The sequence below is a fragment of the Eleutherodactylus coqui genome, unplaced genomic scaffold (genome assembly GCF_035609145.1).
Source record: "Eleutherodactylus coqui strain aEleCoq1 unplaced genomic scaffold, aEleCoq1.hap1 HAP1_SCAFFOLD_36, whole genome shotgun sequence".
NCBI classification, from domain to species: Eukaryota; Metazoa; Chordata; class Amphibia; order Anura; family Eleutherodactylidae; genus Eleutherodactylus; species Eleutherodactylus coqui.
The window spans coordinates 69,630-95,582 of NW_027102234.1; positions in this window are offsets into that span (position 1 = coordinate 69,630).

Consider the following 25,953-nt stretch of genomic DNA (forward strand, 5'->3'; position numbering starts at 1 on the left):
ATTACCATCAGTGCATGCAGTTCGAATCTTCAACGCAAAATATGAAGGTAAGTACATTACTGCACAAGGAGTTAATCCTAGCATGGGGAGGTGATATGGGCGGAGGGATCTAAGAGTACAGCCTAATAACATATAGATTAGCTATATATACTCTGTTTCCCAAAAAATAAGACAGGGTCTTATATTAATATTTGCTCCAAAATATTTTTCTTTTTTACATGTATGGCTGCCGGGACACTGTTTACATTGACTTTTGTTTTTTAATTAACTGTTTTTAGGGCTAATTTTTGGAGTAGGGCTTATATTTACAGCATCCTCACAAATCCTGAAAAATTATGATAGGGCTTATTTTCTGGGAAACAGGGTAGTTAAAGGGGTTGTCCCGCGCCAAAACGGTTTTTTTTTTTTTTTTAAACCCCCCCCCGTTCGGCGCGAGACAACCCCGATGCAGGGGTTAAAAAAACAACCCCCACAGCGCTTACCTGAATCCCGGCGGTCCGGCGTCTTCATACTCACCTGCTGAAGATGGCCGCCGGGATCCTCTGTCTCCATGGACCGCAGGGCTTCTGTGCGGTCCATTGCCGATTCCAGCCTCCTGATTAGCTGGAATCGGCACGTGACGGGGCGGAGCTACACGGAGCTACACGGAGCCCCATTCAGAAAAGAAGAAGACCCGGACTGCGCAAGCGCGGCTAATTTGGCCATCGGAGGGCGAAAATTAGTCGGCACCATGGAGACGAGGACGCTAGCAACGGAGCAGTTAAGTATAAAACTTTTTATAACTTCTGTATGGCTCATAATTAATGCACAATGTACATTACAAAGTGCATTATTATGGCCATACAGAAGTGTACAGACCCACTTGCTGCCTCGGGACAACCCCTTTAATAGCATTCTCTCCGTGCTGCAGACACTCACTACTAGAAGTAGTACTGTAGAAGAAGGGGGTTCACTAGAGATAGAGGGGTTACCGGCTGCTTCTCATTTTGTCAGTAGAGTTGTTCCTTATTAGATGTGTGTGCGTCGCTTATTATGGGAAGAGATGGCATTGGGAAGTCTATGTGACTCTGGGTGATGTTCTGCTGGGGAGCCTTGGGTCCTGGCATTCAGGCTAATGTTACTTTAAGGGCTTATTCACACGGTCAAGAATCTTGCAGGAGTTTTGTACAATGCAAGATTCACAAAACTCGCACTAATATGAAATCCATGCTTTTGAACGGTCTATTCACATGAGCGATTTTTCACTCACAGCGATACTGAGGGGAACTAAGATCGCAGCATGTCCTATTATTGGATGTTCCCGCAGAAGGAATCCCCCATTGTTTCCTATGGAAGCACAAAAAAAAATCGCATGCAATTAATTTCCATTGCAGCCCATGGGAAGCTCCTGGGATCTTTTCTCAGATGTGAAAATCGCAATCTCACAGAAGTGATGGAATCTTTAAGCAAAAACTCATCGGCTCGTCGTGAAAGTGGCAAGTTGCCAAGTTTGATATTAGGCGGAGTCTCTTGGCCTGATATGGGGCACCCGTGTGAATGTAGCCTCACACATACCGCTGTTGGTGCGCCTACACATTGTCTGCATACATTGCAGGTGGGAACTATTCTCCATATCCCCAATGTATCAGCCGAACACATTGTAAATATTCCCTTGTACTGAATAGCTTTCACTAAAACTGGCCTAGATGGTCGCCGGCAATGTGTAAGAGGCTGGCATGGCACCTGTATAAGTTAGTGCCCCCTGTGAGCCCCTGGACTGTGGCAGGGCAAGATGTGGTGCCCAACGGGGGGCTGCAGGCGGCTGAGGAGAGCGTCAATAATGTGCTGAATAAACTGCTCATTGGGGGTGGGGGTTATAGGAATTCCTGGTGCCTTATTGTACATGCCGGGGTACAAGGATCGGTAGGAGCCGCCCATCCTTACATCCCAAATAACAACTCATTTTGGAATCCGCAGTTGTAATACTAACGACCTAATGAATAAAAGGCAGATTATTAATAACTTCTATTGTTTCTTCTTTTCTAGATGTACCAAGAAAGAAGATAGAAGAGAAGCCCACCATTATAGATCGAATAGAATATAACATCAGGTTCATTCTACCAGCTCTGGCCCCCTACATCTTGGTACTCGTATATGGGGTGGGCAAGTGTCTCTACGAAAGACACAAGTAAGTATTGTAAATAATACTTTTATCAGCTACACTGCAGTCTACATAGGAAATAGCGCATCCTCACATTATCACATGACATATTAACCCCTTAGCGCTCCAGTATGTACTGTTATGTCACGGAAGTTCAGGGATTGTATGGAAAGGGGTCCGGGGAAGAAACAGACGGCACCCGTCCACAACAGCTCCAATGAGCAACGCCGCTGAACAGAGCTGTTAATACTTTAATTGCCACGGTTTATGTTTAGGAGTCCCGAATAGTTCCCTGTGATGAGATATGAGAGTGCCGTGTATTTGCCATGGCAGCCGGGAGCCTGTGGTGTGGCTTGATAGATTTCCTATCAGATTGCAATATAATGTAATACTATGGTATTACATCATACTGCAGGAGCGATCAAACCATCGCAAGTTCTTGTTCCCTATGGGGAGGAAAAAAATGTAAAAATCAGTTTTGAAAAAGTTGTATTATTTTAATAAAAAAATAAAACGTAATAAAAGTAAAAATAAAACATTTTCCCATATTTAGAATAAAAGAATCTAAATTGAAAAAAAAAAATTTCGCTGTAGATTATAAACCGTAGACACAAAAACCCCAAATATGGCAGAATTTCTTTTTTTTTTTCATGGCACTCCATTTTTTTAAAGTGGAGAAAAAATTCTAAAAATACAAAAAAAAACAGAGCACGTCAAGAAGGGGTTAACGGGTATATTTTATTGTGCTGTACATTTCTTGTGGCTTGTTTTACTGCTCGGACTCACAAGGTGACTTCTAATTTTACTACTTTAAAGGAAAAAGAGGACGGATGAATCCCCAGATGACATCGAGAGTGGAGGATCATCCAATTCCACAGAGAATAGCGACGAATCCGATGGTAAATGCAACATAAATAATCTAATCTATCTATCTATCTATCCATCCATCCATCCATCCATCCATCTATCTATCTATCTATCTATCTATCTATCTATCTATCTATCTATCTATCTATCTATCTATCTATCTATCTATCTATCTATCTATCTATCTATCTATCCTAATGGATAGAAAATCATGGCATAACCGCAGGATAAATGTCTGATAGATGTGATTCTCACCTCGGGGACCCACATGGATTTCTAAACTTCAGGGTAATACAGCTGATGGCTGATGCATCCAGGCAGAGAATGAATGGAGAGAAGACCACCCATGAGCAAGAGTCTGTCCATTCACTTCTATGGGAGTCACAGAGCTAAAAACAGTCAGTCCCATAGAGGTGAATGGAGAGCGCCGCGCACATCCATGACCTCTCTTCTATTCCCTCTCTGCATGCATGCGGTAGTCATCAATTACTTTACCGGGTGCGAGACCCCAATCAGGAGATAGGCGAGGGTCCCAGAGTTAGGACGCACATCTCTCAGACATGGTAAAAAGTTTGCTTATAGCTTGATGAAAAGATTGATCCCCACCGTGAGATTTTAACGGTACCAAACTTTCTCATTTTTCCCAATATACATTGTTGGTATAAAATGAGCAGCTGCCGTTCTACTAATATATTAGGGAATTGTGCTTTATGTCATTATCTAGTATTTTATGGGGTCTCCAACTCCAGGCCGGCAGCGGAGGGGATCAATGTGCATTATATGAACATCTAATCTTATAGGCCGTGTCTATTTTACAGGACAAAATGGACAACAGGAGAAAACATCCGATACATTTACTGTTGAGAATGAAGTCATAAGACCAGAGGAAGAGTAAGTTCTTGTAGTTCTTGTTGAGGTAGCAGTCACTACCGGGCCCTGAAGTCTAATAAAAAAAATACCAATTTTATTAGCGCCGCTTGTGCCGGTCACACACACTGATGTCAGTGTGCGCACCTGGGATCATACTTCCCTGACCTCTTCTCATTGTTTCCTTAGGAGAAGGGGAGAAGAAAAGAACCTCCATCAGCTCGAGCGACCTGCAGCAGCGCCGAGAAGACTAAGAGTGTTCATAAGACTACAAAGAGGAGGTAAGTATATGGGTCTCAGGGGGGAAGGGCTACTACTACTGGGGCTATTGTGGGGTTAATATTATTACTGAGACCAATATAGTGGACACTATTAGTAATATATTGGACCCAGTAATAATAGTAGTACTACCGAGGCCACTGTGGGGGTCACTATTACTACTGGGACAACTGTAGGGGTCACTGTTACTACCTGGGCCAATAAAGGGGACATTATTACTACTGAGGCCACTGTGAGGGACAATTTTACTACTAAGGCCACTGGGGGGGTCACATATACTATCGGGGCTACTCTGCACATGGCAGAATACCTAAAGCTGACTTAGGGTATGTTTACACTTGGTAGAAATGCTGTGGAATGTCCGTTGCTAAAATTTACGTGGCATATCCACAGCTGATTTCATAGTATGCGGTGTGTCCCCGCATGCCAAGGCTTCCCACTGTCAGCGCTTCCTGGCTTTCTGTTCCCAGCGGCCTGTTCAGATGTGGTTCACTGTTCAGGTGGGAAAGCCTACAAAGGAGGTGAGGGGGAGCGCCGCAAAGTATAAAATCAGCTGCAGATATGCGGCCCTGTCCTTTTTATAATGACGGAGGTAAAATCATACGTGGTGATAAGCCCCGCCCCCTGGTGTGTTGGCACTTTGTGATAAATAAGTGGGTTTTGGGTTGCACTTTGGACACTCGGTCTCTAAAAGGTTCGCCATCACTAGTATCGACTGATCTGGAGTCTACAATGGGCGTTTATACTAGTGGTGTAATATTATCTAGAGCCCCCAAATGGATGCATGAACTTCCCCGACTGTCCTGCTCGGTATAATCTGTCTCCATGTACATATACGAGTTCTCCTCCCTGATGGCACCAACTTCACACGATAACAAGATCTTTGGGAATTATTCTTACACTGGATTTTGTAATTTTTCAGGTCTGAAAACCAACAGGACAAGAAGGAAGAGGAGACGGAGATAGTCTCAGGGACCGGCAATAATACCGCAATAAGACCGCGACGAGGTAACATATAGCGCTAATGATATGTCTTACAGCAGCTACACTACTCCAGTCTATGAAAAGCCTTATGTGTATATATTTGTAAAGTTCTCCTAGTCGTCAGGTCCTTCCATATCATTCCTCTTCACTTCTGGGAAAAGTTGTTTTAACCCCTCAAGGACCAGGATGTTTTGTCCCTAAAGGACCAGACATTTTGGGGGGGATTTTGCCCATGTGGTGGTTTTACTGCCCTATTTGTTTTTTTCCATCAGCTGTCAAAATTAATTTTGCTGCATTTTTTTTCTGTGACATATAGGTCAGTTTTTAAAATATCCATCACTGATTTTTTTTGCTGTTTTTGAATTTTGTTAGGGGTAAAAAAAAACAAAAGAAACCCAATTTTTGTAAAATATATAGTTTATTTTTGAGCCCTTTGTAGCCTGTACAAAGGAGAATGTAGAAAATCACAGCGATATAATAGTTGTGTTCCCGCGATATTGCTGCGTTTTCTTGCGGCAATATCACCATTTTGTCGTGCTACAAAGTCGCACAACTTTGTATCGCTCTTTTGCCGGCATTTTCGGGGAAGCTTGAAACAAAAGTTCTACTCCTAAAATAGGCCCTAGCTGCATTTAAAAACAAACAATACATTACCTAACAGGCGCTCTCCTCCCCATACTCCAGCACACTTGTTTGCAGTCTTCAGGGGGGTCATAAATCCCACCTACAGGAAGCGCTCGCTCTGATTGGTTCTTAAAAGCCACAGCTCAGCCAATCAATGCAGAGCTCAATGAACCAATTACAGCCATTGGTTTACATCCTTTATAGTAGTATCTCCACCCTTCCCTTCTTTTGGATTTTATAATAGGTGGCACTGCCAAAGTATTGTAACATCTCCCGTTTGTATATTGAGGTATATAGTCACATTACAAACAGAAAACTCTCCCAGTGTGAACATCCACATGAGCTGACCGGCTTTCTAATAACAGGCGATGTCTGATTTGAAACACCTGAGATCATGGCATCTAATGCTAGACAGTATAACAATGGGCGACCCATCACAGTCATTATATATAGTGGCATCTTGGGGTTATTGAGTTTGGGGGTTGTCGCACTTCAGTAGCCCATGTCCGGCCAATTCTGGGCTTACTGGTCCTTTAAATCTCTGCAACTCCATCAGCAGACTTTATCACATACAGTATTCCATCTTCAGCCATGCTGGCTCTATACTGCAATATATCACTTGCATCAGTGGAAATCAACACTTGTCCACTCACCACTGGACTTCCAGACGCTCAGGACACCTCAGCAGGGCTGTACAGCATTTTCCTTATCCGCATCCTCCCTGCCATACCCACACAAGGGTTTTCTGTAATTTACTAGCAGAATGACTGCTCTACTGCCCTCTGCAGGCCATCTATGCTACCACACTGCATATTCCTTAAAAGAAGGTTTAACTAAATTGTCTTTATGTTTTCTTTCTGCAGGAAGTGACATTCCCCATAACATCAGGGGAGATGTCAAACAGCAGCAAATACCATCTGTTGCCATCAGCCAAGATCAAAAACCACCTGCTGCCAAGAACAGCTAATACCACCTGCAGCCACCAACCAACAACAGATACCACCTGCTGCCAAAAACACCTAATACCAGCTGCAGCCACCAACCAACAATAGATACCATCTGCTGCCAAGAACACCTAATACCAGCTGCAGCCACCAACCAACAATAGATACCACCTGCTGCCAAGAGCACCTAATACCACCTGCAGCCACCAATCAACAATAGATACCACCTGCTGCCAAGAATACCTAATACCAGCTGCAGCCACCGACCTACAATAGATACCATCTGCTGCCATGAACACCTAATACCATCTGCAGCCACCAACCAACAATAGATACCATCTGCTGCCAAGAACACCTAATACCAGCTGCAGCCACCAACCAGCAATAGATACTACTTGCTGCCAAGTACACCTAATACCAGCTGCAGCCACCAACCAACAATAGATACCATCTGCTGCCATGAACACCTAATACCAGCTGCAGCCACCAACCAGCAATAGATACTACTTGCTGCCAAGTACACCTAATACATTCTGCAGCCACCAACCAACAATAGATACCACCTGCTGGCACCAACCAACAATAGATACCACCTGCTGCTAAGAACACCTAATACCAGCTGCAGCCACCAACCAACAATAGATACCACCTGCTGGCACCAACCAACAATAGATACCACCTGCTGCTAATAACACCTAATACCAGCTGCAGCCACCAACCAACAATAGATACCACCTGCTGCCAAGAACACCTAATACCATCTGCTGCTAAGAACACTTATTACCATCTGGTGCTAAGAACACCTAATACCATCTGGTGCTAAGAACACCTAATACCATCTGGTGCTAAGAACACCTAATACCATCTGGTGCTAAGAACACCTAATACCATCTGGTGCTAAGAACACCTAATACCATCTGGTGCTAAGAACACCTAATACCATCTGGTGCTAAGAACACCTAATACCATCTGGTGCTAAGAACACCTAATACCATCTGGTGCTAAGAACACCTAATACCATCTGGTGCTAAGAACACCTAATACCATCTGGTGCTAAGAACACCTAATACCATCTGGTGCTAAGAACACCTAATACCATCTGGTGCTAAGAACACCTAATACCATCTGGTGCTAAGAACACCTAATACCATCTGGTGCTAAGAACACCTAATACCATCTGGTGCCAGCAACCAACATTGTTGTTTTTTAAAATTAATTTTTTGATTTGTATATATTTTTATATTTATAATCCAACATCCTAAATTAAAGATATATTCTTTAAGTCCTGGAGCGGCTTCATTTTAATATTATTCCTTTATAGTGCTTATTTGTAGCAAGAGATTAATGTGGATGGACCCCGCACCTCAATAAAATGAAAGAAAGGAAGTAAGGGGGAGGAAGAAGGGCACTCTTCTTGGTTTCGCATTATAAGGGCCCATTCACATGGGAGCATTTACCATCTGGCTGCTCTTCGTGCATTTTACGGGCATCACACAGACCCATTATAGCCAATTTGGCTATGAACACAAACATTTTTTCACAAGGACTGATTTTCTTTTAGTGTAATCACTTAACTTAGCTGATACTAGAAAGGTATTTCAGGCTTATCAATCAGGTATGCCTAATTATCATTTGATGCATTGGAGAAGAAAACAATGAGACATACTTAAGTGATGTTTCCAAGCTCTTCTGTGTTTATTGTTCCAATGTGAGAGGTTATATAGTGTGGCAACCCCCACAAGGTTAACAATTCAGAGTCTACAGCATGTGTTATACTGCTCTCTTAGTAAAACATTACAAAGGTTAATTATGACAAAGCTGCATGCTCAGTATATGATACCCTGTTAGTAAAATTTCACTACAATGTGTGTCCTTTGCACTTGTACATCTTGCCATGCACACAGCACAAATATTATGCACACAACACTGCTTCATGAAATATAATTCAATAATTTCACAAGCACATGTGAAAAATTGCAGCATGTCTTATTTTGGTCTATATCACAGGCCAGAGTTGGACATGCAATGTCCTCTACCTGTGGGGCTCTGACAGTTCACAGATGTGTGTCTGTGTGCTCTCTGGTGCATTTTGTACCTGAGAATCTCAGGCACAGTTCACATACAACCATTGCCAGGAGTGGTGTAGTGGCCAGAGTTAATAGGGCCTCTCTATATTATTCTATGCTTATCTCATGTCAATGTCTTGCTTGTGGAATGCATTTGATTTATGTGTATTGGATGGCTGCAGGACTGAGAGGGTTAATGTCTGGTATGTTCTGTCCTGTCTGAGAAATGTAACGGTTTGTGTGTGTCACGTGGTGTTGGTTTATATATGTGTTGGTAAGGAGACAAGGAGAGTGCCAGTAAAAGTGAGAAGAATGAGGTCCAACCGTAAGTGAGCAACACAGACATCAGACATCGGGCTGAGTGTGCAGAGAATGGAGGAAGTCGAGTGATGGCCTGATGCTCAGCCTGGGCTTCTCCTAGCCAGGAATCCTTGGCGTTTCTGATGAGCGCTGCGAGTGAAACCAACCGCTCCTTAGAGAGAAGATGAAGATACAGCAGAGTGAGTGTTAACCGGTTGAGAGAGAGAGAGAGAGTTTGCCGGGAGTGGGAATCATACAGATAACTTGGACTGTGGATTGCCCGAATGCCCTGAGAATTCTTCCTGCTTCACCACTTTGGCTTGTTGTATCTGTACCAGGACTGTTTGTTGGAATTTAAGTTTGAGAGTTTGCAGTAAACGGATGGAGCCGACCGTTCAGAAAATTACCCTGTGTGTGGACTATTTTATTACATCTGGAAGATCCACTGCAGAGGATGGAACAATGACATCACTAGTGACAATTGGACTTGGTTACTTTTCACTTGATCGCCCCCAGCAGCGCTTTGGTTGGGTCCCGAGCTACCCCCAGGGGAAGAGATGGTAGAGCCCCGTGACAAGGACTTTCTCTACCCCCCTGTCTTCTTGGCTATGTGCCCGCTCCTCGAACACTGCAGGGCAGAGCTTTAGCGTCACGAACAGGATGATTCCTCTGCGCCTTTGCAGTGGCAAAAACTGAAATGAGGCCAGGGTTGCACAAGCAGGTGGGGATTTTAAATCCTCGGCTACTGATAGCTGAGATCTACAGAGCCGGGGACAGCCAGGAGAAAACGCGGCTGAGCCCGGCAGCCAAAGGGAGGTGAGTATGTATTTTTGGGGTTTTTTTTTAACACTTTTCTTTGTTTTTCAGAGAAGGGCTTATATTTAAAGCCCTCTCCTGAAAAACATTTCAGGGGTGTCGGCAGCAGGATCCTCCACTGCAGCTGTCATGTGTGACAGCTGCAATAGGGAATCCTTTATTCCCCGCACGGATTTAGAAGTCCTCTGCTGCATCTGTCACAGATGTGACAGGTGCAGCAGGGAATTCTTTTTCCTTGCGGGGAAGCAGGAAACATGTGCTACATGCGGCAGATGTGTTCTGCATCCCCGCGGGACATGACAGCGGCGGAGAGGTACACTTTTTTTGCCTTTTTTTTTTTATACTAAAATGTTTCTTTTTCACGGAAGGGCTTATATGTAGAGCCCTTCCCTGAAAAGGAATGCAGGGTTGCCGGCAGAGCATTATTTTTAATGGAGCCGCCGGCAGCAGCCGCGACCCAATTGACAACAAGCACGCAGCTGTGTTCACGCGTGTTTTTGCTCGTACCTAGGTGCGCGCGTATGTACGCACCTAAGTACGCACAAAAACACGCTCGTGTGAACCCACCCTAAGGGCCTATTTACACAGCTATGGGCGTTTTATGTGCACCCGCTGGCGCCGTAAAGACGCCTGCACGGCAAACGGGACGGTGCATATACACTGAGGCTGCAATGCCATGGGGCCTGGGAAGACAGTCCCCCTTCCCTTCTCCTCACCAGCTCACCTCCTCTATCCTCCCTTCCGGCCATTTGCAATAAGAGGGGGCCAGGGCGGGGCAGAGCTTAGCTCCACCCCTCTCATTGCAAACATCAGAAAGCCGAGCATGAAAACCCGTCCGATATACGCCCGTGTAAATAAGCCCTAAATTTGGTTTGTTCTCATCTAATTAAAGGTGACATGCTTGGTAGGGACATATACCTGGGGCGTTAACATACGGTAATCATAGAGTCATTACATACTAAGCCAATCATGAGCTGTACCGTTATGATGTGAATAAAGCAGAAGTGTACTGGAGAATGACCAACATGGAGTCAGACTCAGATACATTTGCATGCATGCAACTTCTCATTATAACCAATTTGGAGCAGGCAGTGAAGTACATGGAATATGATATTTATTCCTACAACATACTGGAACCAAAGACCGAGGCCTGGTAACATGAAGATGGGGACAATCAAAAGTGAATTTCATATACTGAATAGTGATGAATGGATTAATTGAAGCAATGGAAGGTATTTATCATCTCATTATAGTAAACTCATTGATTTATCTTTGATTCCTCTAGTCTCACCTGAGTTCTTTAGGTCTGTCTTTACCGCTGACGACCAATCTAATGTCTCACGGTGATTGTAGCGGCACCTTCACAAGGCACATACATGTTGTGTGAAGAGCTGGAAGCATTGGATGCCCAACTGTCTGTAAATAGAGACTTGAACAGTTTATAAGCAAGTGAATAAAGGTGATTTTCATCCTGTGCATTGAATGGTTTGCAGTGTAATTTACACTTATTTCACCTATTCTTCTGTGAATATCACTGATGGATATGAAGATCTTCAGTTAAAACAGAACACAACCCTCAACCCTTCCCGCTGCAGACCCTTTTTTCTACTTTTTTAAATTTTCATTTTTCTTCCCCACTTTAAAAAAAAATCATAACTTTTCCATATTCTGGAGTAGAGAGAGAAAGCATAGGGGCACATGGGGGCACCTTCAGCCCTCATGGGTTGAAGATGGAAGAGGGGGAGAGGTTTCCCGAGTGCAAGAGTCCACATAAATTGTAAGTGAGCCCCCAAGAGAGAGAGTGAGCAACCAGTGAGTAAGACTTTCTCAAGGCCCAGTGCAGAGGTACTCCTTCTTCTTCTTCTTCTTCAACTGTTCACACGCAAGCGTCTGAAGTCTGCAAGCAAATTAACTGTTCACTCACCTTAGAATCGAGGTTACAATACCTTCAGGTGACAAGTGGACAACCTGTAGCACATCTGCAGAGCTGCTGACTAGGAACTGCATCAGAATCTTATGCATGAAGGAGACTGGGGGCATCAACCTGACTGACGCTCCCTTAACTAATAACAAAAACTTACCCGGAAACTTCTTGTGTGTAAATGTGGGGTAGGCCACAGCTTTTATTAAATATTTAACCTCTACTATTTTAATTTAACTATTTTAACTCCATAAACCCTTCCCATGCTACAACCCGCTTAATTTAAACTGATTTTAGCTTTAACTATTCCACAGGACGTTTGTAAGCCCGCTTTCCTTGGGCTTGTAAACCCTCCTCTTCTCCAGCATGGAAAGTTCAAGGCCAACCACAGCTGTGACAACTTCCGAACGTATAAAAGTCCCATAAAGTCTTTCCTCACCCATCTCACGGGCGGGTGGGTGGGCGTCTTCCTCGGCTTCGTCCTCTTTCCTCCACGCTTCTTCTCTCTTGGTCTTCTTCCTGTCTTCTCCTTCTTCTTCCGTACCTAGCTCCTCCCCCCCATCTAGCTCGCTATTCCCTTTAAGCTCCGCCCCCAGTCCCATGCAGCCTCGTTATTCACTGTGCTGCATAAGAGACAATTCTGCACCTGTAGCATGAACATTTTTTTCTAAATCCCCTGCTAGTTTCGGTATATAATCGTATCTTGACGCCACTGTAAGCTAGGGGTTTGACATGGCTCCCATGGAGGAATGCCCCTGTCACACCCCTAGCTCCAGATTGGCTGAATAGCTGCAGGTCCTGGAAGGTGCTTGGTAGGATGTGATTTCCAATCCTGGCTTGTTTCACTGAGCCCTTTCTGGGACGCTTGCCTTGGCCTTGGTCCCCTGGCTGCTGTCCTGCTGTGAGTAGTGTGCTACTACTTCCACACCCCACCTGCCTGTGCTCACCTACAGCCCAGCGGCTGTTCTCCCTTTTGCCCCGCTCCGTCACTCATGGGATCCACTGCCCTCGCCTGATCCGCCGCCTCTGCTGGCGGTGCCATTTCCGCTGGTTGCCAGCGCCTCTGCTGCTGGTGCCGCTCCTGCTGTTTGCCCATGCCTCTACTGGCGATGCGGCTCCCACTGGTTGCCGGCGCCTCTGTCGGCGGTGCCACTCCTGCAGCTTGTCTGCACCCCAGGTGGCGGTGCTGCTCCTGCTCTTTGGTCGGTCCTGCTGCCATTTCCTAAAAGCACTTGGGGGATTGTAGAGGGCAGCACTGTAAGGCTCGCCACTGTCCTTCGGCACCTGTGCTTCTGGCGCTGCCGCTCCCGCGGTGTGGCTGCCTAGCTGCCGACCACACTCTGTGCTTTAGCACAGAGTGGGGTGCCACCTTCTGGGGCGCCGGCAGGGGAAGCCCCTTGCACCTGTGGCTGCAGCGGGGGGCCGCTGTCTGCTATTAAAATCTATTGAGCTGGAGGCTAACCTTACTGGGCTGCCAGGACCTACAGCCCAGCCTGCTCTCCAGCCAATCACATACAGTTGGCGTCACCCCCTTGTCAGTTTTGACTCCACCAGTACTTCCCGGTGGTGTCAAGATACAATAATACCACTAGTTTTACTGTCTGTTATTATAATTGCTTCTCAAATTTGTTGTCTGAACATGCTTTTACTCTGCAGGTACGTTACCATTACAAATACCATACTTTTTTTCACTTCTACTACAACCGCACTTGCCCGCAGCCAGCAATGGGAGGGGGCAGAGCGGGGTGAAATTAGCTCCGTCCTGCCCCCTCCCATTGCAAACAGTCAAAGGGGAGGAGAGAGGAAGAGAAAGGGGGAAGGGAGTTTAGCAATCATGCTGCTAAACTCCCTCCTACCTCCCTTCTCCGGCCGCTGTCATTGGCTCCCATAGGAGCTCATGCAGCGGCCAACCTATTCCGAGCACAAAGATAGTTCCAGGCGCTATTATGGCCGGCTGGGCGCTTTTACACCATGGGAATATGCCTGTGTGATTTGATGCACTGGAATTCAATGCATCAGATAAAAGCGTATATCGGCTGGCTGTGAAAACGGTGGCTGATATACGCTCTTGTGAATAAGCTCTTACACTGAAGGGTGGTCGTTTAAAAATTAGCGGCCAACCTATTCCGAGCACAAAGCTATTTCAGCACTGCTACATACTTCAGATATTGGCAAGATATTAGAGAGCAGACAGAATCTGCTGTATACTGTCCGCTGCACTTTTCACCTGAGAATCTCAGGCACGGCTCCCCTACAACCATCTGAATGGGCCCTAAAACCAGCTGATGGAGTCCAGTGGTGAACACCTATATATGTGCCATCACCGGCTGCTGGTGGGCATGGTGGGCACAACCCCATGTGAGGCAGAAGATAAATGTGATGCCACTAAACTGAAGCCGATCAGCTGCCAGCTAAATGGTCGACACAACAACCCTCTACAAGGTCCATCAATTAGCTGAGGCTGTCAAGGAACAGAAAAAGGCCACCTGAATAAACGCAGGTCTGCGAGCAACATTGATAAAAGCAAATAAAAAAGGCCGCATGTGAGCCTATAACCGGATCAAGTAACAATATATAGTACTGTACACTGGCGTACGGTGAGGGGAAGGAGAGAGACGGGAGGCAGCGCCGCAGGTCAGCAAGAGCAGAGGGGAGTACTGTTATACGTGGAGTCGGCAGCCAATTACAGGCTGCAGACTCCCACGGTGCGCGGCCCTCCCACTGATAGGCTGCAGCTGTGAGTGGTCACAGCTGCAGTCTATCAGTCTCTGCCGGCCAGCGATTACCGGAGGAGGGGCTAGTGCGGCTCTACTCACCTCCGGAGCGATCCATGCAGACGCGGTACAAGAGAGTGCAGGAGGACCTGTGGCTGCAGATCACATGACTAGGCTAATTATATATGTACAGCTGGTATAACCTGGGTATATACTGTATATAATTATATATGTACAGCTGGTATAACCTGGGTATATACTGTATATAATTATATATGTACAGCTGGTATAGCTTGGGTATATACTGTATATAATTATATATGTACAGTTGGTATGATCTGTGTATATACTGTATATAATTATATATGTACAGCTGGTGTAACCTGGGTATATACTGTATATAATTATATATGTACAACTGGTATAGCCTGGGTAATACTGTATATAATTATATATGTACAGCTGGTGTAGGTTATACCTCTCCTGTATATAATTATATATGTACAGCTGGTATAACCTGGGTATATACTGTATATAATTATATATGTACAACTGGTATAGCCTGGGTAATACTGTATATAATTATATATGAACAGCTGGTGTAGGTTATACCTCTCCTGTATATAATTATATATGTACAGCTGGTATAACCTGGGTATATACTGTATATAATTATATGTACAGCTGGTGTAACCTGGGTATATACTGTATATTTGAACACTTTACACACAACTGAAAATCACATCAGAAACCTGCATGCAGTTTAAAACCCGCCTGTACTGTTTGAACCCCCGTGCGGTTTATAATTGTGCATGCGGTTTCTGGATCTGATTTTAATTGTGGTTCAAAAATGCAACAAAATCCGTGAACAGTGTAAGGCCGGCTGCACACAACTGGGTCGGATTCTGCATGCGTGAGCCCGCAGCGGAATCCCACCCTGTGCCCCGCTGGCATCCGTGCGTACCTGTAATTTCTTTCTTTTTCCTGTACTGCGGATGGTCTACATGGCGAGCCGTCGGACCCGCGCAGTACTGTTTTTTTCTTTTAATCACTGACTTTCCAGCGCCGTTGCTAGTTGATGACACGGCTGCCCGCGACTTTTCCGCAATGTCAGGACGGTGGGTCGCACGGCTTGCATTGAGTTCAATGGAGGCCGTCCGTGCAGAATCTGCACTAGAATACAGCATGCCGTGATTTTTCCTCCGTGAGCGGAAAACCACAATTGATTTCCGCTCGTGTAAAGGGAAAAACGCTTTTCCATAGCATGCTGCGGGCGGTACATGCTGCGGAATCTGTAGGCGGATGCCAGCGCCATATTCCGCTATGCAAATCCAGCCGTGTGCAGCCGGCCTTAGGCTAATTTCACACGAGTGATTCTGAAACTATGCCCCCTATCACACTCGCCAACGTGTGCTGTGCCCACGGATGTGAGGGGTTGTTGTGTTATATCCAGCTCCCATCACATCATCATATTCTCGTGTGATGCACAGGAAAAAAAACATCGCTCCCGTGTATGATCGCATGCAAAACAATGGAGTCATATTCATGTGCGTCTTGCAACGCACAAATCTCGCACAAGTTTGAAAGCGGCCTAAGACATTACCAACAGGTCTTTATGTAGTCAAGGAAAGGAGTCCTGATGAGAAGGCTTACGCCAAGGGGCTGCATCATGTTTGTAAATTAGCACAGTTTAGGTATAGATATGGGTACAGATGGAGGGGGGGCCCAGCTGGACTTTTGCACCCGGGCCCCTTAGCCTTTAGGTACGCCCCTGGAACTGTACACAAGTTCTAGGGACACTTGCACACAGTTTTTGAAGGAACTCAGCAGGGGGGTTGTTTCAAACACCTTGGAGAACTAAGCCCAGATCTGTTGTGGATGAAGGTTTGCGCAAATCCTTCTGTGTCTGGATGTTTGGGGTCATTGTCCTGCAGACACCTGGAGTTTAAAAAAAAAATTCTTGCTTTGCAGCATTTTTCTCACACCTGCCTAAATCCTTTACAGTTCTGTATAAATCCACATTAACACATTTTTGTGGCTATTTGGCCACTTTCACAGGGCAACAAAATTGCGCGATTTTCTTGTGATGCGACAGCACTACAAACCGCATGTATGTGAAGCCCATGCCTTCCAATGGGTTCCTTCACATTAGTGATGTTTTGTAGGCGGCTACATTGCTGAATATTGCCCTGATTTGCGATGTTTTGTGGCCCATGTTTCCCGGAGGAGCCTTCCTTTCTGTCGCTTCGCATCGCACAAAAACGCGGATCACATCGGAGGATCATTTGTAATAACCCTAAATGTTTGTGACATTGTTAGCAAGATATGGATTCCGGCAGCAGTAGACTTATTCATGGTGGCAGAGGAGCCTTCATCTCCAACAGATATCTATGAGGGCCGCCTCACATGTATCATCAGGGTCCATCAGAAGGTCCTCTGATCCGTCAGCACTCCAGTAACGGTAACTACCGGCCCCCATGATGGCCATGTTCTAGCAGGAATCCTCTGACACAAGACTGGTCATAGTAGGAAGATACAGAGATGGATGCTTCATGTTTACTGCTTGTTGTGACATCACACATACGTGTACACGGCTGCATGTGAGGCTTCTATGAGGTCACTATGGTCTTTGGTTCCAATCTGTGATGTCACAGACGCTGCAGGTATATAAAGTGATGTTACAGTGAGATGAGCTCATTCTGTATAGAAAGTGAGAGAGAGAAGAGAGAATGTTTGTGAAAATGATATTAGTGACCCTGCTGCTATTACCATCAGTGCATGCAGTTCGAATCTTCAACGCAAAATATGAAGGTAAGTACATTACTGCACAAGGAGTTAATCCTAGCATGGGCAGGTGATATGGGCGGAGGGATCTAAGAGTACAGCCTAATAACATATAGATTAGCTGTATATACCCTGTTTCCCAAAAAATAAGACAGGGTCTTATATTAATATTTGCTCCAAAATATTTTTCTTTTTTACATGTATGGCTGCCGGGACACTGTTTACATTGACTTTTGTTTTTTAATTAACTGTTTTTAGGGCTAATTTTTGGAGTAGGGCTTATATTTACAGCATCCTCACAAATCCTGAAAAATTATGCTAGGGCTTATTTTCTGGGAAACAGGGTAGTTAATAGCATTCTCTCCGTACTGCAGACACTCACTACTAGATGTAGAAGAAGGGGGTTCACTAGAGATAGAGGGGTTACCGGCTGCTTCTCATTTTGTCAGTAGAGTTGTTCCTTATTGGATGTGTGTGCGTCGCTTATTATGGGAAGAGATGGCATTGGGAAGTCTATGTGACTCTGGGTGATGTTCTGCTGGGGAGCCTTGGGTTCTGGCATTCAGGCTAATGTTACTTTAAGGGCTTATTCACACGGCCAAGAATCTTGCAGGAGTTTTGTACAATGCAAGACACGCAAATCCCACACAAATGTGAAATCCATTCTTTTGAACGGTCTATTCACATGAGAGATTTTTCACTCACAGCGATACTGAGGGGAACTAAGATCGCAGCATGTCCTATTATTGGATGTTCCTGCAGAAGGAATCCCCCATTGTTTCCTATGGAAGCACAAAAAAAAATCGTATGCAATTAATTTCCATTGCAGCCCATGGGAAGCTCCTGGGATCTTTTCTCAGATGTGAAAATCGCAATCTCACAGAAGTGATGGAATCTTTAAGCAAAAACTCATTGGCTCGTCGTGAAAGTGGCAAGTTGCCAAGTTTGATATTAGGCGGAGTCTCTTGGCCTGATATGGGGCACCCGTGTGAATGTAGCCTCACACATACCGCTGTTGGTGCGCCTACACATTGTCTGCATACATTGCAGGTGGGAACTATTCTCCATATCCCCAATGTATCAGCCGAACACATTGTAAATATTCCCTTGTACTGAATAGCTTTCACTAAAACTGGCCTAGATGGTCGCTGGCAATGTGTAAGAGGCTGGCATGGCACCTGTATAAGTTAGTGCCCCCTGTGAGCCCCTGGACTGTGGCAGGGCAAGATGTGGTGCCCAACGGGGGGCCGCAGGCGGCTGAGGAGAGCGTCAATACTGTGCTGAATAAACTGCTCATTGGGGGTGGGGGTTATAGGAATGCCTGGTGCCTTATTGTACATGCCGGGGTACAAGGATCGGTAGGAGCCGCCCATCCTTACACCCCAAATAACAACTCATTTTGGAATCCGCAGTTGTAATACTAACGACCTAATGAATAAAAGGCAGATTATTAATAACTTCTATTGTTTCTTCTTTTCTAGATGTACCAAGAAAGAAGATAGAAGAGAAGCCCACCATTATAGATCGAATAGAATATAACATCAGGTTCATTCTACCAGCTCTGGCCCCCTACATCTTGGTACTCGTATATGGGGTGGGCAAGTGTCTCTACGAAAGACACAAGTAAGTATTGTAAATAATACTTTTATCAGCTACACTGCAGTCTACATAGGAAATAGCGCATCCTCACATTATCACATGACATATTAATCCCTTAGCGCTCCAGTATGTACTGTTATGTCACGGAAGTTCAGGGATTGTATGGAAAGGGGTCCGGGGAAGAAACAGACGGCACCCGTCCACAACAGCTCCAATGAGCAACGCCGCTGAACAGAGCTGTTAATACTTTAATTGCCACGGTTTATGTTTAGGAGTCCCGAATAGTTCCCTGTGATGAGATATGAGAGTGCCGTGTATTTGCCATGGCAGCCGGGAGCCTGTGGTGTGGCTTGATAGATTTCCTATCAGATTGCAATATAATGTAATACTATGGTATTACATCATACTGCAGGAGCGATCAAACCATCGCAAGTTCTTGTTCCCCATGGGGAGGAAAAAAATGTAAAAATCAGTTTTGAAAAAGTTGTATTATTTTAATAAAAAAATAAAACGTAATAAAAGTAAAAATAAAACATTTTCCCATATTTAGAATAAAAGAATCTAAATTGAAAAAAAAAAAATTTCGCTGTAGATTATAAACCGTAGACACAAAAACCCCAAATATGGCAGAATTTCTTTTTTTTTTTCATGGCACTCCATTTTTTTAAAGTGGAGAAAAAATTCTAAAAATACAAAAAAAAACAGAGCACGTCAAGAAGGGGTTAACGGGTATATTTTATTGTGCTGTACATTTCTTGTGGCTTGTTTTACTGCTCGGACTCACAAGGTGACTTCTAATTTTACTACTTTAAAGGAAAAAGAGGACGGATGAATCCCCAGATGACATCGAGAGTGGAGGATCATCCAATTCCACAGAGAATAGCGACGAATCCGATGGTAAATGCAACATAAATAATCTAATCTATCTATCTATCCATCCATCCATCCATCCATCCATCCATCTATCTATCTATCTATCTATCTATCTATCTATCTATCTATCTATCTATCTATCTATCTATCTATCTATCTATCCTAATGGATAGAAAATCATGGCATAACCGCAGGATAAATGTCTGATAGATGTGATTCTCACCTCGGGGACCCACATGGATTTCTAAACTTCAGGGTAATACAGCTGATGGCTGATGCATCCAGGCAGAGAATGAATGGAGAGAAGACCACCCATGAGCAAGAGTCTGTCCATTCACTTCTATGGGAGTCACAGAGCTAAAAACAGTCAGTCCCATAGAGGTGAATGGAGAGCGCCGCGCACATCCATGACCTCTCTTCTATTCCCTCTCTGCATGCATGCGGTAGTCATCAATTACTTTACCGGGTGCGAGACCCCAATCTGGAGATAGGCGAGAGTCCCGGAGTTAGGACGCACATCTCTCAGACATGGTAAAAAGTTTGCTTATAGCTTGATGAAAAGATTGATCCCCACCGTGAGATTTTAACGGTACCAAACTTTCTCATTTTCCCCAATATACATTGTTGGGATAAAATGAGCAGCTGCCGTTCTACTAATATATTAGGGAATTGTGCTTTATGTCATTATCTAGTATTTTATGGGGTCTCCAACTCCAGGCCGGCAGCGGAGGGGATCAATGTGCATTATATGAACATCTAATCTTATAGGCCGTGTCTATTTTACAGGACAAAATGGACAACAGGAGAAAACATCCAATACATTTACTGTTGAGAATGAAGTCATAAGACCAGAGGAAGAGTAAGTTCTTGTAGTTCTTGTTGAGGTAGCAGTCACTACCGGGCCCTGAAGTCTAATAAAAAAAATACCAATTTTATTAGCGCCGCTTGTGCCGGTCACACACACTGATGTCAGTGTGCGCACCTGGGATCATACTTCCCTGACCTCTTCTCATTGTTTCCTTAGGAGAAGGGGAGAAGAAAAGAACCTCCATCAGCTCGAGCGACCTGCAGCAGCGCCGAGAAGACTAAGGGTGTTCATAAGACTACAAAGAGGAGGTAAGTATATGGGTCTCAGGGGGGGAAGGGCTACTACTACTGGGGCTATTGTGGGGTTAATATTATTACTGGGGCCAATATAGTGGACACTATTAGTAATATATTGGACCCAGTAATAATAGTAGTACTACCGAGGCCACTGTGGGGGTCACTATTACTACTGGGACAACTGTAGGGGTCACTGTTACTACCTGGGCCAATAAAGGGGACATTATTACTACTGAGGCCACTGTGAGGGACAATTTTACTACTAAGGCCACTGGGGGGGTCACATATACTATCGGGGCTACTCTGCACATGGCAGAATACCTAAAGCTGACTTAGGGTATGTTTACACTTGGTAGAAATGCTGTGGAATGTCCGTTGCTAAAATTTACGTGGCATATCCACAGCTGATTTCATAGTATGCGGTGTGTCCCCGCATGCCAAGGCTTCCCACTGTCAGCACTTCCTGGCTTTCTGTTCCCAGCGGCCTGTTCAGATGTGGTTCACTGTTCAGGTGGGAAAGCCTACAAAGGAGGTGAGGGGGAGCGCCGCAAAGTATGAAATCAGCTGCAGATATGCGGCCCTGTCCTTTTTATAATGACGGAGGTAAAATCATACGTGGTGATAAGCCCCGCCCCCTGGTGTGTTGGCACTTTGTGATAAATAAGTGGGTTTTGGGTTGCACTTTGGGCACTCGATCTCTAAAAGGTTCGCCATCACTAGTATCGACTGATCTGGAGTCTGCAATGGACGTTTATACTAGTGGTGTAATATTATCTAGAGCCCCCAAATGGATGCATGAACTTCCCCGACTGTCCTGCTCGGTATAATCTGTCTCCATGTACATATACGAGTTCTCCTCCCTGATGGCACCAACTTCACACGATAACAAGATCTTTGGGAATTATTCTTACACTGGATTTTGTAATTTTTCAGGTCTGAAAACCAACAGGACAAGAAGGAAGAGGAGACGGAGATAGTCTCAGGGACCGGCAATAAGACCGCAATAAGACCGCGACGAGGTAACATATAGCGCTAATGATATGTCTTACAGCAGCTACACTACTCCAGTCTATGAAAAGCCTTATGTGTATATATTTGTAAAGTTCTCCTAGTCTTCAGGTCCTTCCATATCATTCCTCTTCACTTCTGGGAAAAGTTGTTTTAACCCCTCAAGGACCAGGATGTTTTGTCCCTAAAGGACCAGACATTTTGGGGGGGATTTTGCCCATGTGGTGGTTTTACTGCCCTATTTGTTTTTTTCCATCAGCTGTCAAAATTAATTTTGCTGCATTTTTTTTCTGTGACATATAGGTCAGTTTTTAAAATATCCATCACTGATTTTTTTTTGCTGTTTTTGAATTTTGTTAGGGGTAAAAAAAAAACTAAAGAAACCCAATTTTTGTAAAATATATAGTTTATTTTTGAGCCCTTTGTAGCCTGTACAAAGGAGAATGTAGAAAATCACAGCGATATAATAGTTGTGTTCCCGCGATATTGCTGCGTTTTCTTGCGGCAATATCACCATTTTGTCGTGCTACGAAGTCGCACAACTTTGTATCGCTCTTTTGCCGGCATTTTCGGGGCAGCTTGAAACAAAAGTTCTACTCCTAAAATAGGCCCTAGCTGCATTTAAAAACAAACAATACATTACCTAACAGGCGCTCTCCTCCCCATACTCCAGCATACTTGTTTGCAGTCTTCAGGGGGGTCATAAATCCCACCTACAGGAAGCGCTCGCTCTGATTGGTTCTTAAAAGCCACAGCTCAGCCAATCAATGCAGAGCTCGATGAACCAATTACAGCCATTGGTTTACATCCTTTATAGTAGTATCTCCACCCTTTCCTTCTTTTGGATTTTATAATAGGTGGCACTGCCAAAGTATTGTAACATCTCCCGTTTGTATATTGAGGTATATAGTCACATTACAAACAGAAACCTCTCCCAGTGTGAACATCCACATGAGCTGACCGGCTTTCTAATAACAGGCGATGTCTGATTTGAAACACATGAGATCATGGCATCTAATGCTAGACAGTATAACAATGGGCGACCCATCACAGTGATTATATATAGTGGCATCTTGGGGTTATTGAGTTTGGGGGTTGTCGCACTTCAGTAGCCCATGTCCGGCCAATTCTGGCCTTACTGGTCCTTTAAATCTCTGCAACTCCATCAGCAGACTTTCTCACATATAGCATTCCATCTTCAGCCATACTGGCTCTATACTGCTATATATCATGTGCATCAGTGGAAATCAACACTTGTCCACTCATCACTGGACTTCCAGACGCTCAGGACACCTCAGCAGGGCTGTACAGCATTTTCCTTATCCGCATCCTCCCTGTCATACCCACACAAGGGTTTTCTGTAATTTACTAGCAGAATGACTGCTCTACTGCCCTCTGCAGGCCATCTGTGCTACCACACTGCCTATTCCTTAAAAGAAGGTTTAACTAAATTGTCTTTATGTTTTCTTTCTGCAGGAAGTGACATTCCCCATAACATCAGGGGAGATGTCAAACAGCAGCAAATACCATCTGTTGCCATCAGCCAAGATCAAAAACCACCTGCTGCCAAGAACAGCTAATACCACCTGCAGCCACCAACCAACAACAGATACCACCTGCTGCCAAGAACAGCTAATACCACCTGCAGCCACCAATCAACAACAGATACCACCTGCTGCCAAAAACTCCTAATACCAGCTGCAGCCACCAACCAACAATAGAGATACCACCTGCTGCCAGGAACACCTAATACCACCTGCAGCCACCAACCAACAATAAATATCATCTGCTGCCAAGAACACCCAATACCAGCTGCAGCCACCAACCAACAATAGATACCACCTGCTGCCAAGAACACCTAATACCATCTGCAGCCACCTACCAATAATACCACCTGCTGCCAAGAACACCTAATACCATCTGCAGCCACCAATCAACAATAGATACCACCTGCTGTCATAAACACCTAATACCACCTGCAGCCACCAACCAAAAATAGATACCACCTGCTGCCAAGAATACCTAATACCACCTGCAGCCACCAACCAACAATAGATACTACCTGCTGCTAAGAACACCTAATACCAGCTGCGGCCACAAACCAACAATAGATACTACCTGCTGCTAAGAGCACCTAATACCAGCTGCAGCCACCAACCAACAATAGATACCACCTGCTGCCAAGAACACCCAATACCAGCTGCAGCCACCAACCAACAATAGATACCATCTGCTGCCAAGAACACCTAATACCATCTGCAGCCACCAACCAACAATAGAAACAACCTGCTGCCAAGAATACCTAATACCAGCTGCAGCCACCAACCAACAATAGATACCACCTGCTGCCAGGAACACCTAATACATTCTGCAGCCACCAACCAACAATAGATACCACCTGCTGCCAAGATTACCTAATACCATCTGGTGCCAGCAAACAACATTGTTGGTTTTTAAGATTTATTTTTAGATTTGTAATTATATTTTATATTTATAATCCAACATCCTAAATTAAAGATATATTCTTTAAGTCCTGGAGCGGCTTCATTTTAATATTATTCCTTTATAGTGCTTATTTGTAGCAAGAGATTAATGTGGATGGACCCCGCACCTCAATAAAATGAAAGAAAAGAAGTAAGGGGGAGGAAGAAGGGCACTCTTCTTGGTTTAGCATTATAAGGGCCCATTCACACGGGAGCATTTACCATCTGGCTGCTCTTCGTGCATTTTACGGGCATCACACAGACCCATTATAGCCAATTTGGCTATAAACATAAACATTTTTTCACAAGGACTGATTTTCTTTTAGTGTAATCACTTAACTTAGCTGATACTAGAAAGGTATTGCAGGCTTATCAATCAGGTATGCCTAATTATCATTTGATGCATTGGAGAAGAAAACAATGAGACATATTTAAGTGATATTTCCAAGCTCTTCTGTGTTTATTGTTCCAATGTGAGAGGTTATATAGTGTGGCAACCCCCACAAGGTTAACAAGTCTACAGCATGTGTTATACTTCTCTCTTAGTAAAACATTACAAAGGTTAATTATGACAAAGCTGCATACTCAGTATATGATACCCTGTTAGTAAAATTTCTCTACAATGTGTGTCTTTTGCACTTGTACATCTTGCCATACACACAGCACAAATATTATGCACACAACACAACTGCATGAAATATAATTCAATAATTTCACAAGCACATGTGAAAACATTGCAGCATGTTCTATTTTGGTCTATATCACAGGCCAGAGTTGGACATGCAATATCCTCTACCTGTGGGGCTCTGACAGTTCACAGATGTGTGTCTGTGTGCTCTCTGGTGCATTTTGTACCAGAGAATCTCAGGCACAGTTCACATACAACCATCTGATTGGGCCCTAAAACCAATGTGCGATCACCTGGTACTTTTGTACATGATGGGCACAACTCCCACCTATTAGTACATATAATACATTTTGCCACTACTAAACATCAAACTTGGGTTGATGAAGCAATGTGTAAAGACATTGAAGAGGAATGGAAAGCATTTTGGCTACAAATGTAGAAAACTTCCTGTGATGAGCATGGAGAAGCTGAAAGCAGGTAAATTCGATGGACTACAAATCCAGAAACTCATGAAAGACCAGCGATTCCAAGATTCAGGGATGTAAGTGATGAACAGTGTGAACGATCTCACCAGGAAAAAAAGATTATTAAAGAGCAGTACTTTAATAGAGGCGGGATTTATGAATTGGCCAATCATGGCTCAGCCAATTTATGAATCCGACTTCCACAACGTGATTGGTTCTTCAAACTCTTCTCAACTAATCAATGCAGAGCTGGATGAACCATATTGGTTGATCGAGCGTGGCATTGATTGGTCGAGTCGAGCTGGAGGAACCAAACAGAGACATCGCTTCCTGGAGGTGTGATTTTTGAATCCCGCAACCAGGAAGTGATCTTCTGTGGGTGAACGAGGACTGCAGAATGGCCAACAGAGCTCAAGGGAACAGCGGGAGGACCTGGACCATACCTGCTAGGTAAGTATTCTCCTTTTTTGGGGGGAAATTCAGCTAGG